Genomic DNA, 11,905 nt, shown 5'->3' on the forward strand with positions numbered 1-11,905 from the left:
ATCCACCGCCGTCTGTAGGCGGTCCTGAATGTCTCCATCCGAGCCGGTGCACGTCCAGAGGGTCAAATCGTCAGCATATATTGCGTGGTATAGCCCCTCGATCTTCTCCAGTAACTGAGGTAGTCTCGCCATAGCTATGTTGAATAGCGTCGGCGAGAGGACGGACCCCTGAGGTGTCCCCGCTCCGGTAACATTAATGTCTGATGACCGATATGGATCCATGCCCAATGTGGCTACACGGTCCTTGAGAAAGGCTCGCACGCAATTGTACACACTGGAGCCACAGTGGGAGTGGGCCAGGTTCTCGAGGATGAGACCATGGGAAACGTTATCAAGTTATCAAACGTTATCAACGCTCTCTTGACATCAAGTGGCAAAAGAGCTCTCGCCTGCACCCTGATGGGGGGGTCAACGAGATCCTCTTTTATCTGAAGAACATCGTGAGCGGACAAATGGGGGCGAAGCCCAAACTGTGTGTGGGAGAAGAAATGTTGCTTCTTCAGGAAAGGTTGAAGACGTTTCAGGTTTACGTACTCAAGCAGCTTTCCGACGCACGATGGGAGGGAAATTGGCCGTAAATTTTGGATCGACAGGGGTTTTCCAGGCTTGAGCATGAAAGTGATCTCGGCACGTCGCCATTCCAGAGGAAGAGTGCCGGCGTGCCAGTGCTGATTTTATGCGAAGCATATTACGAGGGCTCAACCCAGCTCCTCAGGCGCGGCGGTGACCATGAAATCACGTGACACCGTGACGTCACGACAGAGGAGAAGTGGCTTTGGCTCAACTCTTGCAAGACGGGCTGGGTGGGAATCGAACCAGGGTCTCCGGAGTGTGGGACGGAGACGCTACCACTGAGCCACGAGTACAACGCTTCAAAGCGGTACAAAAGCGCCTCTAGTGAATGCGGTGTTGCCTTAGAAACGCGCTGTTTCTAAGGCGTGCGTCTCTTGCTCAGGCGCACATTTCGTTGCCGCGCCGAACGCTGCTTTGCTCGACGCTCACCGCGTCCAATGCGGGGCGCGTAGTCGCTGCCCTGTAGCCCATTGTCTTACACCCCTTGGCGGGTCGACGGGAACGCTGTCGCGTTCCACTCTTGAAGGCGAAGAAGTAATGCATGAGTTGTTTCTTCGTCTAGCCGAACCAAATATAGCCAAGCAACAGCAGTTCACCAGGCTAAACAGTGGTTCAACAACTAAAATAAAGGCTAGTATGCTTCGTATCCTGGGCTTAACCTTACCTAAGCCACAGCCATTTTTATATAGCACAGAGCGTTTCCAGGTCCTCATCCGGGAGATTTCGTAGTAGAGTATACCGTATCCCGTCCTCTCCGGGTGCGGTGTTCTTATGAATGTCTGCTAGTGCGGCTTTGATTTCGTGGATAGTTAGGTCAGTGCCTAGGGGGTCGCTTTCTTCTCTATACGGATAGTCTGGATAGCTTTGCTTAGAGCCACGGGAGAGATACCGTTGTTCAAGGTCCTTCAGGAGCTGGTCTCTGTCTCCTCGATACTGGTGGAGGAATATTTGAAGCTGCCAATTTTTATGGGATTTCGTGTTTGTCGGATCTATTAGCGACCGAAGTATTGCCCAGGTTCTCGCGGTGCCCAGCGTACCACTTAGCTTACCACAAAACGTATGCCAGTTAGCACTGGTTAGCTGGTCTGCGTATTCCTGGGCGGCTCTCGCGATTTGGGATATTCTGTAGCGTAATTTTCGGTTGAACTTTTGCCGCTTCCATCGCTTCGTGAGACCTCGCCGAGGGTCCCACAGGCGTAGGAGATGCGGGTCAACCTCGGGAGTCTCTGTCGTCGTGGTTATGTGGCTAGTCATTTTGTTTAGATTGTTGCGTAAATCACTGAGCCAATTGGCATAATTTTTGGGGCTTTCATCACATGTGTCTCGATCCCTGCGGATTGCGCGGGGTTTGGTCCAACTTGTAATGTAAGTTTTCTTTTCAGGGCGTTTGTAACTTGTGCGACTGTTGCGGAAGATGAGAACGTGGTGATCGCTACCCAGCGTCTCGACAGTGTTCAGCCACTCGCCCTGGACCCCCCTCGTGAAAGTGAGATCCGGGCAAGTGTCTCTCTCGACACTATTTCCCTGCCGACTAGGCTGGGTATGAACTGTTTTGAGGTTGAATCGATGATTATGTGTGAGGTCCCAAAGTCGGGTGCCCTTTGGTGTGTTACTGCGATAGCCCCAAGCCACGTGTGCGGCATTGAAGTCACCGCACACCAGGGACATTGGGCCCAACTTGATGAGTTCCAATAGTAGGTACTGAAAATTGTCCTACCGAGCACGAGGTGCACTGCACACATTTCATATGTACAGGCTGTTTTGTCGCGTGTCCGCGGGGACAATCTCAATGATTTAATGAGGGTTGTCTGACGTGACAGTAGTGTGGGTATAGGTGAGTTTCCTGGACACGAGCGCGCGCACTTTCGCCTCGTCCGAGCCCATAATGGTCTCGTAGCCACTCATAGGTACAAGTGTGGCGCCCGGCTCTTGGAGAAGTATGATGTCCTGTGGTTCTGATGCTGCGGCAACGTGCTGTTGCAGCGAGCCCCGTTTATATCGGTACCCGCTGCAATTCCATGGCGACAGCGTCAGTCCCGCCGTTTTATTTTGCATCTGCATTGCAGGAGCCATCATTCTGTAGCTAGGCTGGGCTAACATACGGGTGAGCGCGCTTGGTTGTCGCTAATGATGGCGCTGATGTTGGAGTAGCGAGTGCGACTAGTGAGGATGAGCAGGAGGATGATTTAGGAGGAAGGGGTTGTGCAGGGAGCTCTCTCACGCTCTGCTTCAGTTCTTTGATAATTTCAAGTAGCATTGGTTTCAGCACGGTGGTTTGGAAGTTTACAAATGCGGCTCGGATAATTTCCTTCACCTCCGTGAGAATGCTTTCACGCATCTCCTGTATAGCTCGGTGCAATTCTCTTCGAAGCTCATGCTGGAGGTTGCGGCACAATGCAGTTGCGGATAGGGGAGGGATCTTGGCGTGAGGCGCCTGTGTTTGGGATTGGGTTTGTGGTAGCGACTGACGTTCGGATGAGTGTGAGGGAGGTTTGCGCAGTGAAGGTGGCGGGCCCTCCACCGAACTTACCCCTTTAGGTCCGGCTGGCCCTTCGGGCGCTGCTTATGGTAGCTGTTGCGGTAGTAGTGGCGGTTTCTTCTTGGCCGGTGGTGGTGCCACTGGTGGTGGGGACGACGGTGGTGATGAAGGTGATGGTGGTATCAGCTCGCGGTTCTCAGAACAGTCGACAGGGCCTCGGCTCCGAGATCGTGACCGGGATCGTTACCGTGATCGGGACCGGGATCGGGACCGAGATCGGGACCGGGATCGGGACCGAGATCGGCTTCTTTGCTTTCTAGATTGAGCCAGAGGACGATGCTGCTGCCGTTTTTGTTTCTCGAGTTCCTGGCGCACTCGTTGCTTGTTGGGTGGCTTTAGTGCCCGGCCCAGACAGCTGGGATCGGTTGTCGGGTGATCCCCTTTGCACGTCAGGCACCGGGGCTGGCACTGGTGAGGTTCGGTGGTGGATGGGTTTTCAGTCCCACATGTGGTGCAGCGCTTGATGCTTGGCGTGGGGCCGACGTCCGCACGGTGGCCCACTGTAAGGCATATGCTGCACACCTGGGCCCTCGGGGTGTGTATGTTGCATCGGTACTCGGCCCCATAATATCTCACGTAGCCCGGTACCTTGAGGCCAGCAAATGTAATGATGGCCGTGGTTAGCCCCATGATGCGTGCATGGAGGATTTCCACTCCAGTTGCCAACAGGTGGTCTAAAAGTTCGGTTGGTGTAGTCTCTGTGTCGGGACCCATGATTATTTCTTTGCAGGAATTATCAGGGGAGGCGACGTATGTTGAGATAGGGTAGCGATGCGGGCCAAGCGTAAGCGATGTCATCTTGTTAAGGCTCGTCGCGATTCTTTCGCTTGGCGTGCTGATGAGGGTGATGTTTTGGGCACATTGAACACGTAGGTGAAGTTCGTCGACTTCCTGTTTCTTGAAGCGCGCCTCGATGCCGACGGCACGAGTCAGAGTGTGGCGAGGCCACTCACCGAACGTGAGACCATTTCTCGGACGCAGGATGACTTTAAAATTGTCAATGGGCAGAGGTGGGGGCCTCTGGGGTCTTCGTGGTACAGTTTGGTTCGAATGGTGCGTCTCTTGGCGGTGGGCTGCCGGGTAAAACTTAGCGTCGGCGCGGCGTCCCCGCCGGCCGCGAGCGGTGAGCCATGACCCATACGCCGGGTCTTCTGGATATCCTTCTGTTGCTGGATCGTCTTTGGTAGCTTCCATTTCTATGATCGTGGTCAATGGGTGTTCGTGGCGTTGGACAAGGTCGGCAGTCCCTCGACACCGATCCTGACCACGCTAAGGCTTAGCTCCAGCACGACTTGCATGGTGGCTCAGAGGCGCCACGTGCGTCCCAACTGCATCGGTGGTCATCTTGACGTCGCCATGGAAGGTCGCAGGAAGCATCCGTTGACTTTTTCGGAATAGCGACACCGAGGAGCCCACGTTCGTGAAAAAAAGAGGAACCGGACGCCGAAGCCAGAGACGCCGGCAGACGTGGCCGGCCCAGGAAACGCTGGTTCACTAGAGACTCCAGCTCGACATCCAGGTCTAGATCAAGCTCGAGATCCGCGTCCAAGACCAGGCAAGCTCCGGAAAAGAAAAAAAGAAGCAGCACAAGAAGACCATACACAAGAAGGAAGAAAACAGTAAGGTGAGCTGGAATGCGCATCTTTTCTCAGCCTCTCCCACTGCTCCAAAGAACACGAACACACAGAATGACGAAGTAAATGAGCTAAGGCAAACTATTCAGACTCTCAGTGCAGAAAATGCTGAGCTCAGACAGAAGCTCAACGAGCTCATAGATGAACTTAAGAGGAAGCTTTAGCTCGGGCCCAACTCCGACGCGGCCTATTCAACTACTAGTAAAACGCAAAAACGTTTTTCTGAAATAACCCTTAGACCGATTTTAATGAAACTTGTTGCATTTCTGAGAGAAAGTTAAATTCTAGTGTTTGTTTGAAGCGGAATTTCGATTTATGTCCTGGATTTTGTTAAAAGAATTTGCAAAAATTTGGAAGTTCGAAGAATATAGTAGAATGAAGTTTACGAATTCATAACTCTGCATCGAGAACAGATATCGTAGTTCTGTAAACGGCTTCCATTAGACCATTGAAAGCGGAGAAATTTGATACATCATTTTATATCTTACGTGAATTTGCTACGCTGTTTACAAAGGTTATCCAAAAGCTGTATTTCCATAATACTAAATTTTTAAGATATTCATGTGTATCATATCAATTTTGTCCGCTTTAGCTGTACTATTAGATACAATTTACGGAATTCTATTGTCGGTTTTCGTTCCTGAGTTACAGAGTTGGAAACTTGATAGTTTCTTTTTTTTCAAAATTTTTTATTTTTGCTAATTTTTAATAAAAAAATTAGGGACCTAAATAGAAAATTCCAAACCAACAGTCACTAGATTTTAAGTTTTTCTTTTAAAGGCGACAAACTTCGTCAAATTTGGTGCAGTGGTTGTCGAGAAAAAGTAATTCTGCTTTTACATGTATTTAGATAGGAGCACTCGAGCTAAAGCTTCCTCTTAAGGCACTGAGAACAGGGCGCACAAACTCAAAGCCACAAACAGACGAAACCCAGTCGGCCGCCATAGGGCGGCAGGAATTCACGACTGCCGTGGTAGCCATGAACGATGCACTAGCGAATCTTAGCAACCTCGTTTCTAACATCCAAGAAGAGGCGCGCAAGGATAGAGAACGCCTAGTACAATTTACAGGCATGAAATCCAGAACTAAACCCTATACTTGGCCATCGGCGGAGTATGGCGAGCAACCGCAAACGCTCGGTGATGTTGGAAACCCTCGATATATGGCAGTGGAAATGCTGAGGGATCCGCAGAAAGCAGGGTCTCCTTAAACAACACATCACTAAAAGCACAGCTCCGCCAGACATAATCGCCCTACAGGGAACGGGCTGCTCACCCACTCTTGCGGGCTACTCAGTCTATGAAGGGCTCGGCCAGAGTAAGGTCGTGACGCTGGTTGCCAAAGCTGTCACCGTAATCAGACACGACATCGGTGCAACGGACATTGACCACGTCTTTATTGAAATTATTACCCAAAAGAGAAGCCAAGAAAGCACATTTCTCAACATTTACAACCCGCCCAGCCACAGGAGAGCCAACTTTGGTTACCTGTTACGCAAGGCAGAACAAGCAGCAGGCTAGACGGGTCTCGTCATCCTGGGGGATTTTAATGCCTGGCACAAAAGCTGGGGCTACGTTAAGGAAACTCAAAAAGGCAGAGACCTAGCCAGAGAAACGGATCGCAGAAGGCTTAGTCTCAGCACAGACCACACCCAAACTACGCGAGTGGGAAACAGTACCAACCGGGATTCGTGCCCAGACTTGGCATTCGTCAGAGGGTTAAGGGACGCTCGATGGGAAAAACGACAGGGAAACGCTTGGCAGCGACCACTTTATTTTGCGCATCAAGACAGAAGCCCTCCCGATCAGGAAAAGACTTGGCCAGGCTCTCACCGACTGGGTGGCCTATAGAAAAACTAGGGCGGAGTCCGAAGACACTGAGATCACAGACAATACGAGCTGGGTCGCAGGAATCAGGGCAGGCTGCGAAAGGCTAACCCGAGAGGTCGCCCTTACCACCAACACACCCGAGATGGACAACCATCTTTTACACCTATGGGACGCCCGACAGGGGCTACTAGAAAGGTGGAGGCGGCAGAAGCACAACAGAAAACTCAGACTGAAGATCGTTGAGTTCAGCAGACAAGCCGAAGAGTATGCGACAGAACTCTCAGTGCGCAACTGGGACCAAAAATGCAGCGAGCTACAGGGGACCCTAGGCCGGAAAAAGACATGGGCCTTGCTAAGGGCTCTTATAGACCCAAGCATGACCAAGTCCGAAAATCGTAAAACGACCCAACGGATCACGCACAGATTCCAAGGCACAGACTGGGAAATGCTAGAGAACATGAAGCAGCGCTACATTGCTGATACAACGGACGTCGACTGCAGCTTGGCATACACGGGCGAAACAAATCCCGCTCTAGACTAACCTATTACCATAGAAGAAGTGAGACACGCTGTGATGTCTGCCACAAAGAACACCACGCTAGGCAAGGATGGCATCACCAACGCCGTGATAAGGAACCTGGACGAAAACTCCATCAAACGATTTACAGAATTCGTAAATAAACACTGGGAACGGGGGACTATGCCGGACGACTGGAGACATGCGGAAATAGTAATGATTCCAAAGATTCCGAAGCCTGGAAAGACTACCTGCCTGGAAAACCTGCGACCCATTTCGCTAACGTCCTGCTTGGGAAAAGTATATGAGAGAATTGTGCTTCAGAGGTTGGAGACCCACCTGGAGGATAAAGAGCTCACGCCACACACTATGTTTGGATTCAGAAAATGCCTCTCAACGCAAGACATCCTCCTGCAGATTAAGGAGGAGGCACTTACTACCCTCCCGAAATACGGAGAAAATATCTTGCTTGCACTCGATCTTAAGGCAGCCTTCGACAATGTAAGTCATAAGGCTGGGCTGGAAGGTCTGAGCAACATTGGTTGCGGGCAGAGAATACACAACTACGTCAAAGCTTTCCTCAGTGGCAGAACCACCACCATTGTTATAGGAGGCATCAAGTCTGACACCTTCAATATGCCCAAAAAGGGAACACCGCAAGGCTCTGTGATATTCCCTGCGCTTTTTAACATTGCTATGATCGGCTTAGCAGGGAAGCTCGAAAAAATTGAAGTGCTCAGGCATGCGATATACGCCGACGACGTCACAGTCTGGGTGGCCAAGGGATCCTTAAGAGAAAAACAAGACCTTCTGCAGAGTGCAGCAGATACAGTCCACGCATACACTGAATACTGCGGACTTGTCTGCTCCCCGGAGAAATCCGAAGTGCTAAGTCTACAGAAGAGGATACAATCTGCAAAACTCCATAGACATAGATACTGTCGTGCGGATCACACAATCAGACAGCTGGCAAATACTACAGCTCAGATCACGTGGATAATCGCAAGCATCTCAAACAGACGCGAGGTATGAAGGAAGAGGACACATGTAGGCTAATGCAGGCCCTCGTGGTCAGTAGGATTGTATACAGTGTCTCCTACCAAACACCACTCGAGCAGGAAAAAGAACAATTAGAGGCAATCCTTAGGAAAGCTTACAAATGCGCTCTTGGACTGCCGGTCAACACCTCGACGGGGAAATTCCTTCAATTGGGCATAAACAACACAGTGCAAGAACACATCGAAGCTCACCTTCTCGCGCAGAAAATGAGACTCATGCTGACTCCAACGGGCAGGAACACGCTGAAGATACTAGGTATGAGGGGTGCTTGCAGAGAAAGTAACAGCACGGAAAGCATACCTAAAGAGATTCGAGAGATCATTGAGGTCAGCCCGATACCGAGAAACACGCACCTCAAATTACACAAGGCCAGAAGAAAGGCAAGGTCAGAAGCACACAGCAGATATTTCGCGGCGAGAAAAGACGTTATACGTCGACGCTATACAACGCTGACTACCGCCCCATATACGCCCAGGCGGTAGTCAGCGTTGTTGATCCCCAGCTTAGAGAAATCAATTGCGCTTCGATCAAAGACAACAACATCCTCGAGGCGGAGGAAGCGGTAATCGCACTCGCCATCACCTACCAGGTCGAAGAGGCCACTACAGCAATACTTACGGACTCGCAAGAAGCGTGCAGAATGTACAGCAGTGGAAGCATATCCACTGCGGCCATCCGCATACTCAAGACGAGAAAAGTCACCTTTTCGAGATGCTTCATTACGTGGACACCAGGTCATCAGACTGTGACAGGGAACTAGCGTGCCGACGCCAACGCCCGAGCATACGGCAACCGGGGGGTGCATCACGACGGGGAACCGGACACAGTCACTAGACGCTATGGAGCAATTTTAGAAAACCAAAGAGCCCTAGGGAGGACCTACCCCCCTTCCCAAAACGACCTTAGTAGAGAGCAGTCGGTTGCCTGGAGAGAACTGCAGACTAAGACATACGCCAATCTGAGTCTGGTCAGCAAAATCTATCCGTCAACATATGACAGTAAATGCCCGATATGCGGGGAACATTCAACACTTTACCACGTTCATGGGCCTGACAGAAACCAAAGGTAGCACCAGTACACAAAGCCAGCACCGGAGCAGTGGGAGGCGGCGCTGTCCTGCTCGAAGCCTGAAGAACAGCTCGAGCTGATCGACAGAGCTAGCAAGATGGCAAAGGCCACAGGGGCCCTGGACTGAGGGCTCCGCCTTCGCCGGCATACCTTCTTTGTGAAATTGAAGTTTCTCATTCTTCGTGTCTCCTAGGGCGAATTGCACCTGTACTAAGCCTTGCTGTAATTGCTGCACACTCTTAGGGAGCGTGACCAGCATGCCCTTATTCTCATTAGTTTGCGAATCTTAATCTTCCTTACTGGAAACTGCCTTACGCTCGGCGGCCCCGGCCGAGTCGCTGGCCGGAACTGGAGCTTGTGCAGCGGTCGGCGCCGACGCGCTGACAGAAGCTTTCTGACTGATTACAAGTTTCTTAATCTCTGTCATTTCGCTAGCCATCTTTCTGACAATTCCTTTTAAGTCCGCGTTTTCCTTCTGAAGGCGCGCTACCTCGGCGTCCCTGGCTTGTTCTGGAAGCGGGTCGCGTGGGCGCCGGAAGGGTCTTGCTTCGGTGCCGCCAGCAACCATATCTACTCACGATAGGGTCGGCTTTTTCTTCCTCTGCTGGCGGCACTGGATCCATACCGGGTCCTGGAGACAGGGCGGCTCCTGGAGCGGGTTTCGGATTTGCCCCTGGACATGGATCTGCCCCTGGACCAGGATCTTCCTCGGGATCTGGATCGCCCCTTAGACTTGGAATGGCGTGCGGAAGGCGGAAAGGGGCTCCTGGATCTTGAGCTGCCGCGAACCGCGGAGTGACCGGCGACGGTCGTGATTTGCCCTTCGCCCGTGGCGAAGGCCAGCGACTTGCTTCTATTGGCTCGGGTTTGGTCCCCACTCCTGCGTCTGACGGAAAGGGGTATGGCGTACGAGGTACGGCGTCTGGTACCTCTGCTTGCACTCCTTGGCAGCAGTGAAGTGTCGGCCACTGCACAGCCTGTATTTGGGGTCGCACTTGTCTTGTTCGTCCGGGTTGGCGACGCCGCGTCCCCTGCATATAGCTTCGTTCAGCGAGAGGCAGACGTCCGCTCGATGCCCGAGGTGGCCACAGGCACAGCACACCTCCACTTGCTTCCTATAGAGTGCACACTTGGCAAGTGTGGTGCCGTACGACACGTAGTTTGGCACCATGTAGCCGCCGAAGACCACAACCACGGTGCCCATGCTCTTGATTCGTTTGGCTCCCAAGGCCAGCGGGTTCTTCCACTTGACAATCTTGCGATCGAGCTCCTCCGGGCCGTCGCTCGGTGCGATGCTGCTGATATCGCCTTTGCGAGTGGAGTTGGGCGCCTCTTCGTACGCGTTCACGTCGTGCTGCTGACCGCCAATGGCGATGCACTCGACCCTGACGTAGCGGGTCGCATTATGTCTGCTGGGGGTACTGATGACAATATTATTTTGTTGGAAATTCAGGCACATGGTCTGCAAATCCCACTTCGCCGGGTCGAAACCGGCCACGTTTTATATGACCTCAGCTACAACTATCGGCCCCACCTTTCATTTCATTTCATTTATTGATACTGTGAATCCCATCAGGGATTGTAACAGGAAGGGCTGTATGTTATACAAAGGAACATGGTATAAGGTGTTACTTACTAAATCTTATACAATAAAAAACTTGGGCATATAACAATTTGATTACGGAATTATACAAGAGAATAAATAGAACTGAGAGGTTATGACAAAGATAATTGCAGTTACAGAGACCAGTTACAAGGTCAGTATTGACGTAATAACAATCGCGCAACAATCAAGGTTACAATAATGCCAACAAGAAAAGAAATGTATTGCATCATTGCCGTGATTATAGTCAAGCACAAACACAGTTAAAATATTAAGGCAACAAGGAACTACGTAAATAATGTGAATAATGTGAAGAACTATTGCTGCAATGCGTATAGTTGATGCGCAATCAGGGTACCAAACGTTTCTAAAGATGAGCTGTCAGTGGTACTTGTGCTAAGATTATTCCATTCGCGTGTCGCCCTTGGAAAAAAAGAGTATTTGAAAATATCAGTGTGGAATGGAAATTCGCTTAATGTGTGTGTGTGTTTATGGCGAGTTATTCTATTCGAGGACGTTGTTATGTATTTCTTAATAGGCAGTTTAAGTTGATTGTGTATTAACTGATACATGATTTTTAGTCTTGCAAGCTTAGCTCTGTTATGCATGGTTAGGAGTTCTGCCCGTTTCAGTAATGCTGTTGGTGAGTCTGTGATGGAGTGTTTATTATATATGCATCTCAGCGCTTTTCGCTGTACCCCTTCAAGTTTTTTGATCAGTTTGTTAGTAAACGGGAACCAAACGGTGTTGGCGTACTCTAGAACCGGTCTTATGAGTGTTTTATATGCGATTAACTTTGTTTCGGATGGTGCTAGTTTAAGGCGTCTGTTAATGAAGAAGAGCTGTCTTATTGCGGTTGATGTGATATTGTTAACGTGAGAATCCCACCTGAAGTCAGATGTTAGTGTCACACCAAGGTACTTATGCTCATGAACAGATACAAGAGGAATGTTGTTAAGGGTGTACTGGAAGGCTGAGGTATGTTTTTTTCTGGTTATAGATAATAGAACAGACTTTTTTAGATTTATATCCATCTGCCAGTCCTTGCACCACTGGGAAACTGCTGTTATGGCGTTATTTAAA

This window comes from Dermacentor albipictus, chromosome 8 (assembly GCF_038994185.2).
Source record: "Dermacentor albipictus isolate Rhodes 1998 colony chromosome 8, USDA_Dalb.pri_finalv2, whole genome shotgun sequence".
Classification (NCBI taxonomy): Eukaryota; Metazoa; Arthropoda; class Arachnida; order Ixodida; family Ixodidae; genus Dermacentor; species Dermacentor albipictus.